Source organism: Pristiophorus japonicus, chromosome 9, assembly GCF_044704955.1.
Source record: "Pristiophorus japonicus isolate sPriJap1 chromosome 9, sPriJap1.hap1, whole genome shotgun sequence".
Lineage (NCBI taxonomy): Eukaryota > Metazoa > Chordata > Chondrichthyes > Pristiophoridae > Pristiophorus > Pristiophorus japonicus.
In genome coordinates, this window is record NC_091985.1 from 113,526,449 (window position 1) to 113,533,508 (window position 7,060).

General features: G+C 45.3%; 1 pseudogene; it reads left to right on the forward strand.

Moving 5' to 3' along the window:
* Positions 1 to 654: 654 nt before the first annotated feature.
* Positions 655 to 830, forward strand: LOC139274397 (U2 spliceosomal RNA; annotated as a pseudogene).
* Positions 831 to 7,060: the final 6,230 nt, after the last annotated feature.

A 7,060-nucleotide genomic window follows, 5' to 3' on the forward strand; every position in this document is an offset into this window, starting at 1 on the left:
TGGTGTTTCTACCCCACACGAGTCTCTTCCTATTCTACCTCATCTCAGACTTTTAGAACATCTTTCTATTCCCTTTCCTCTCATGTACACGTCTAATTTTCTTTTGAAAGCATCAAACCTATTTGTCTCAACCACTTCCTGTGGTAGCACGTTCCACATCTAACCACCCTCTGAGTAAAGAAATTTCTCCTTATTTCTCTGTTAGATTTATTAGTAGCTATCTTGATTTTATGGTCGCAAGTCTTGGATTTCCCACAAATGGAAACAGTCTCTCCATATCTACCCCGTCCAACCCATTCCTAATTTTAAAGACCTGTATCAGGTTTTCTCAAAAGTTTTCTCTTTTCGGAAGAAAAAAGCTCCAACCATCCTTGTAAATGTTGTTTGAATTTTCTGTATGCTTCTATGTCCGTTTTGCAGTATGGAGACCAGAACTCTGTACAGTATTCTAAGTATGGCCTGACCAGGGTCCTATGGTGAAACCAGGTTTCCCATAACTTCACTACCTTTGAATTCTATACCCGTAGAAATAAATCCCAGTGTTTTGTTTGCCTTTCTAGCTTTGCCACCATACCAGTATTTAACCTAAACGATCTGTATTGTACTGTTTAATTTGTAACATTTGGATTGCACTGTAATGTACTGTTACAAATTATATTAATAAAGAATTTTTAAAAAAATCTGCATATCATTTTAAACTCTGATATGCCCTCTACCTGGGGATCAAAAATTAAATTGATTTGTAGATCTGGGAGATGGAGTAGTGGCTTGCTCTGTCTGCTCCACGCATCGACCTGATATTACAGTGCCTCTGGGAATGTGCAGCTTCGCCTCTCTGGGGTGGGAAGTTTGAAAAAGAGAAAAGAAGAAAAAGGATTTACAGCTGCTTGACCGTGCTCTTCTTTCCTTCGTAGGTTGCTGTTCGCCACAGGTCGCTTCTCCTGCCGCCGGTGTGCCATGTTGCCACCTTCTGCTCAGCAAGGTCAGCAGCTGCCTTTTTTCTTTCTGTATTTGCACGTTGGTAATTGTCCTATATTTCAGAGCAGGGCCTTGTTACATTTCCTGCTCTGCAACTAGCCTGGACGATGCCTCCTGTTGGATTTCTGTCCATTTGCTGGTAAGACTGCAGTGCAGGCAGTCCCCTGTTGGAAAATGGAGGAATCCACAAATCAATTTTGGCACAAGTCCTGAGATGTTAGTGAGGAGGTCTTTGCAGGGTTGACTGGGCTGGGTGTGCAGTTGTTGTGTCCGAAGCTGGTGCCGAGGTCGATGCCATTTCAGAGGGCGGTTAAGAATCAAACACATTGCTGTGAATCTGGAGTCACATATAGGCCGGACGGCAGACTTCCATCACTAAAGGACATTAGTGAACCAGATTAATTTTTACGACAATCCGGTAGTTTCATGGTCATCGTTACTGACGCTAGCTTTTTTTATTCTAGGTTTATTTACTAAACTGAATTTAAATTCCCTAGATGACATGGTGGGATTTGAACTCGTGTCTCCGCATTATTAGTCCAGGCCTCTGGATTACTAGTCCCGTAATGTAACCACAATGCTACTGTTCCAGACATGGCCATTGTTGTACGCCAGATTTGCAGCTGTCCCCCGGTTCTTCATTGGAGTTATGAGTCAACACTGCAGGGGACAACATGTCGCCCAGTAACCTGAGAGCCTGTCTAGAATAAAGGTGGCACAGAGCATTGGCACAGGATGACAGCTGCCAGGAAACTGGGCACAGAGTTGCATGATGCGCTCACTGCCTGTGGTCACAAACCTGCTGGACGTTGAGGGAGTGGAATCACTTTTGATTGATAAAGATGCCAGTCTAGTAATGGGGAGCATGGAGGACAATGTGGGTGCAGTCTATAGCACCTTAGAGCACTAGACTTCGCCCATAGTCCATCATCTTGCTTTGCTCTGTCCATGGGAAAAGTAATGTAGGTGTTTTTCCTGCTGTAGGGAGACTCTGATCTCCCATATACAGGAGCAAACTGCATATTGTGAGATGTTGCTGTTGTCACCTGCTGCAGCCGAGCATAAATGTTAAGGTGCACAATGACTTTGACAGCCAGAGACAGTGCTGTCCATGCCCTGGTGTGAGGCTGGAGTTGTGGCTGCAGCAGGTGACATAGCTTAGTGATGTGTGAAGTAAAGGTGCTTCAGGCATCACTCCACCAAGAATTTGAGGTAGGAGAAGTGCTTGAATACACTCCTGCACAGTGCCGTTCACCTCCCTATTCGGTGAGCTTCTCCTGCTCTCTCTTCTCTTTGCTGCTCCCCTCATCCTCCAGTACCTTTCTTCTTAGGCGGTCCCTCGAATCAAGGATGACTTGCTTCCATGCCAAAAAGAGATGAATTCTCAGGTGTTTCAATGAAGGGCCTAATATTCCCGGTTCCGAACTAAATGTTGAAAGATGGAAGATGCCTGTGCGTGGAATTTTTTAACGTGTGGTGGCCGTTGCACACCAGCCACCACACGGGCTTGACATGGCTTGGTCTTGGTCCAATGGCAAGGGTTAACCAAGACAACTGGAAACCAGCTCTGCTGCACAGACCTAGTGCGCACACGTCGCAGTGTGGGCTGGCCCGTGCTGTCCCTGGGCCCCGAACTCACGCCTCTCCTTCGCCCCGATCTCGTCGCTCCTGCTGTACCTGCCTATGCTCCAGTGACGCTGTGAGCAGCTTGACGACTACGACCAGCATGGGAACATCAGCGGCAGGTCGAGGCCTTAAAAGGAGCGGTGAGCGGTGGCCTGGGAGCAGCATGGCGGCCCCAACCTGCATGGCAAGTCAGACACTGGGGCAGCCCAGTATCAGAAAGGGGTCTTACCCAAGCATTTTAATTATCGAACTAGTGGATGAGTTCAAAAAAACTGAAAAACAGTTGCAGTTAAAGCCAACTAGGGGACACAATTGTTGGTAAGGGAGGGCGAAAGGCCTTCACTCCCTTATCCATGAGCAAAAATGTGGAACATCACTGGTTAATTTATGATCAATAGCAAAGCAGGAACTGGAGAGAGAAGGTATGAGTGGCCCATTTTGACTCCAGATTCAGTATTTCTGCTCAGATGATGTGTAATGGGCAGGAGTCAGGGGCGGGGTCATGGTGTTGGCTCTCCTCTCTGTACCTCAGTCTGTGTCAGCAGGTGGCTGGGGGCATGAGTGAACGAGACTGCAGCATTTTCGCTTCTATGTGGATCTTACTAAGGCAGAGGGCTCCGAGAGCAAACACTGATACATGCTCAGGTAAGCATGCTATTATCTAGTTCAACTCCAAAGTTTTGTGACCACCGTTTTTACAGCATGGATAGTTTTCACTTTTCTCGTAGCTCTGATAAGCCTGTTCCCGTCCCAGAGGGTCACACATCTCCATGGTGCTTTCCTACTGTCCTCGCTTTCCACTTGGGTTTCTTGCTGCACAGGTACTGTTTAAGAACATAAGAAATGGGAGCAGGAGTAGGCCATTCAGCCGCTCTAGCCTGCTGTGCGATTCAATAAGACCATGGCTGCTCTTCTGCCTCAACTCCACTTTCCTGCACTATCACCTTATCCCTTGATTCCCTTAGAGTCCAAAAATCTATCGCTCTCTGTCTTGAATATACAGAACGACACAGCTACCCAGCCCTCTGGGATAGAGAATTCCAAAGATTCATCATCATCATAGGCAGTCCCTCAAAATCGAGGAAGACTTGCTTCCACTCTAAAAGTGAGTCCTTAGGTGGCTGGACAGTCCAATACGAGAACCACAGTCCCTGTCACAGGTGGGTCAGATAGTCATTGAGGGAAAGGATGGGTGGGACAGGTTTGCCGCACGCTCTTTCCTGCCTGTGCTTGATTTCTGCATGCTCTCGGCGATGAGACTCGAGGAGTTCAGCGCCCTCTCGGATGCACTTCCTCCACTTAGAACGGTCTTTGGCCAGGGACTCCCAGGTGTCAGTGGGGATGTCGCATTTTTTCAGGGAGGCTTTCAGTTCTAAATGGTTCCTTATTCTTAGACTGAGAACTTTGGTTCTCGACTCCCCAGCCAGAGTAAACATTCTCCCTGCATCTAACCTGTCAAGCACTGTAAGAATTTTGTAAGTTGCAATGAGATCACCTCTCATTCTTCTAAATTATAGATAATTTGGCCTAGTCTACTCAATCTCTTCTCATAGGACAAACCACCCTCCAGCCCCCGCCGGCCCCACCCCGCCCCACCCCATCCAAGGAATCAGTCTGGTGAACCTTTGTTGCACTCCCTGAATGAGCTGCAGCCATTCACAATCATTCACTGAGAAGACACTTATACAAACAATTTGCAAACAGCTTTTCACTGTGGTGTGTTACTTGGAATGGTGACTCTTTGTCAGAACAGAGGGTGAGCAGACCCCACCCTGCTTGATCATCATTTTCTGTTTTAATTTCAGACCTGTTGTGTAGCCTGTCTTTGTTTTCACTGTCTCATGTGTAAGAATTTTGTATGTTTCAATGAGATCACCTCTCATTCTCCAACACTAGATAATATCGGCCTAGTCTGCTCAATCTGTCCTCATAGGACAATCCCCCCATGCCAGGAATCAGTCCAATGAACCTTCGTTGTACTCCCCATCTATGGCAAGGATACCCTTCCTTAGGTAAGGAGACCAAAACTATACGCAATACTCCAGGTGCGGTCTCACCAGGGCCCTATATAATTCCAGTAAGATATCTTTACTCTAATACTCAAATCCTCTTGTAATAAAGGCCAACATACTATTTCCTTTCTTAATTGCTTGCTATACCTGCATGTTAACTTTCAGTGATTTGTGTAAAAGGACTCCCAGGTCCCTCTGGACACCAACTTTTCTGAATCTCTCACCATTTAAAAAATACTCTTGCTTTTCTATTTTTCCAACAAAGAGGATAACTTCACATTTCTCCACATTATATTCCATTTGCCATGTTCTTGCCCATTCACTTTGCCTGTCTATATCCCCTTGAAGCCTCTTTGCATTTTCCTCACAACTTACATTCCCACCTAGCTTTGTATCATCAACAAACTTGGATATATTACATTTGGTCCCCTCATCTAAATCATTGCTTTACATATATATGTGAATAGCTGGGGCCCAAGCACCGATCCTCACGGCACCCCACTAGTCACAGCCTGCCAACCAGAAAATGACCCGTTTATTCCTACTCTGTTTTCAGTCCATTAACCAATCCTCAATCCATGCAAATATATAACCCCCAATCCCATGATCCCTAATTTTGTTCAGTAACCTTGTGTGGCACCTTATCGAATGCTTTCTGAAAATCCAAAGACACCACATCCACTGGTTCCCCGTTATCTATTCTACTAGTTCCAACCTCAAAAACTCTAAACAGATTTGTCAAACATGATTTCCCTTTCATAAATCCGTGTTGACTGTGCCCAATCCTATTATTATTTTCTAAGTGCCCTGTTACCACGTCCTTACTAATAGATTCAAGCTTTTTTCCTACGAGTGATGTCAGGCTAACTGGTCTGAAGTTCCCTGTTTACTCTCCCTCTTTTCTAAAATAGTGGGATTATATTAGCTATCTTCCAATCTGTGGGAATCATTCTAGAATCATTGGAATTTTGGAAGACGACAAGCAATGCATCCACTATTTTTATAGCCGCCTTTTTAAAACCCTGGGATGTAATCCATCAGGTCCAGGGGATCTATCAGCTTTCAGTCCCATTAATTTCTCCGGTATTTTTTTACTAATACTTATTTCTTTGAGTTCCTCATTCTCGCCAGACCCTTGGTTTTCCACTATTTCCAGGAGGTTTTTTGTGTCTTCTTCCGTGAAGACAGACACGAAGGGGCCGAAATTGCACCACTGCGAAAAAGTGGCGCGCTCGCCGTTGAAATGTTTTTTTTAGCGATTCTCGTGACATTCCGCTGTTCGGATTTTTTTTCCCCTCGGAGCTGATGCGTCACAGCGTCCCCCCCCTTCAGTTAAAGTGGACGGTCGCTGCGAGCACTGCAGCCACGTTAGTGGCACCCACTGGGCTTTCGCCCGAGCCAGCGGCTCAAATTGATTTTTGGATCTGGAAGTTTGCTCTGTCTACTCCACGCATCGATCTGGTATTGCAGTGCCTCTGGGAACATGCAGCTTTGCCTCTCTGGGGTGGGAAGTTGTAAAATAGAAAAGAAGAAAAAGGGTTTACAGCTGTTTGACCATGCTCTCCTTTGGGGGGCGGGGGGGGGGGTCGCATTATTGATTAAAGAAACAATTACAGCTGTGAGGAGGGATGATACTACTGGAAGGATCATCAAATGGGGCCATATGGGTTGAACTGAAGAATAAAAAAGGAGCGATCACACTGCTGAGAGTGTACTATAGACCCGCCAATCAATCTATAGAGAGAGAGATAGGGCAGTAATAGTAGGGGATTTCAACTACCCTAATATTAACTGGGATAAAATTAGTGTGAACGGTATAGAGGGTGCGGAATTCCTAAAATGCATTCAGGAAAACTTTTTTAGCCAGTATGTAACAAGCCCAACAAGGGAGGAGGCAGTTCTGGACTTTGTTTTAGGGAATAAAGCTGGGCAGGTGAAAGGGGTATCAGTGGGAGAGCAGTTTGGTGCTAGTTATCATAATTCAGTTGGATTTAGGGGAGTAATGCAAAAGGATAAATATAGACCAGGAATAAAAACTCTCAATTTGGGAAAAGTCAGTTTTGCTAAGCTGAGATGGGATTTAGCCAAAGTGGACCGGAAACAGCTACTTGAAGGTAAATCAGTGTCAGAGCAATGGGAGGCATTAAATAGGAGATCCTGAGGGTTCAGAACAATATGTTCCCTGAAAGAAAACGGGTAGGACTAACAAATCTCGAGCCCCCTGGAAGTCAAGGGACATACAAAGTAGGATAAAGAAAAAAAGGGAGGCTTAAGACAAGATACCGAGGGCTCAATACTGCAGAAACTCGAGGCGCATAGAAAGTGCAGGAGTGCAATTAAAAAGGAAATTCGGAAAGCAAAGAGAGAGCATGAAAAAATGTTGGCAAGTAAAATCAAGGAAAACCCAAAGATGTTTTATAAAGACATTAAGAGCAAGAGGATAA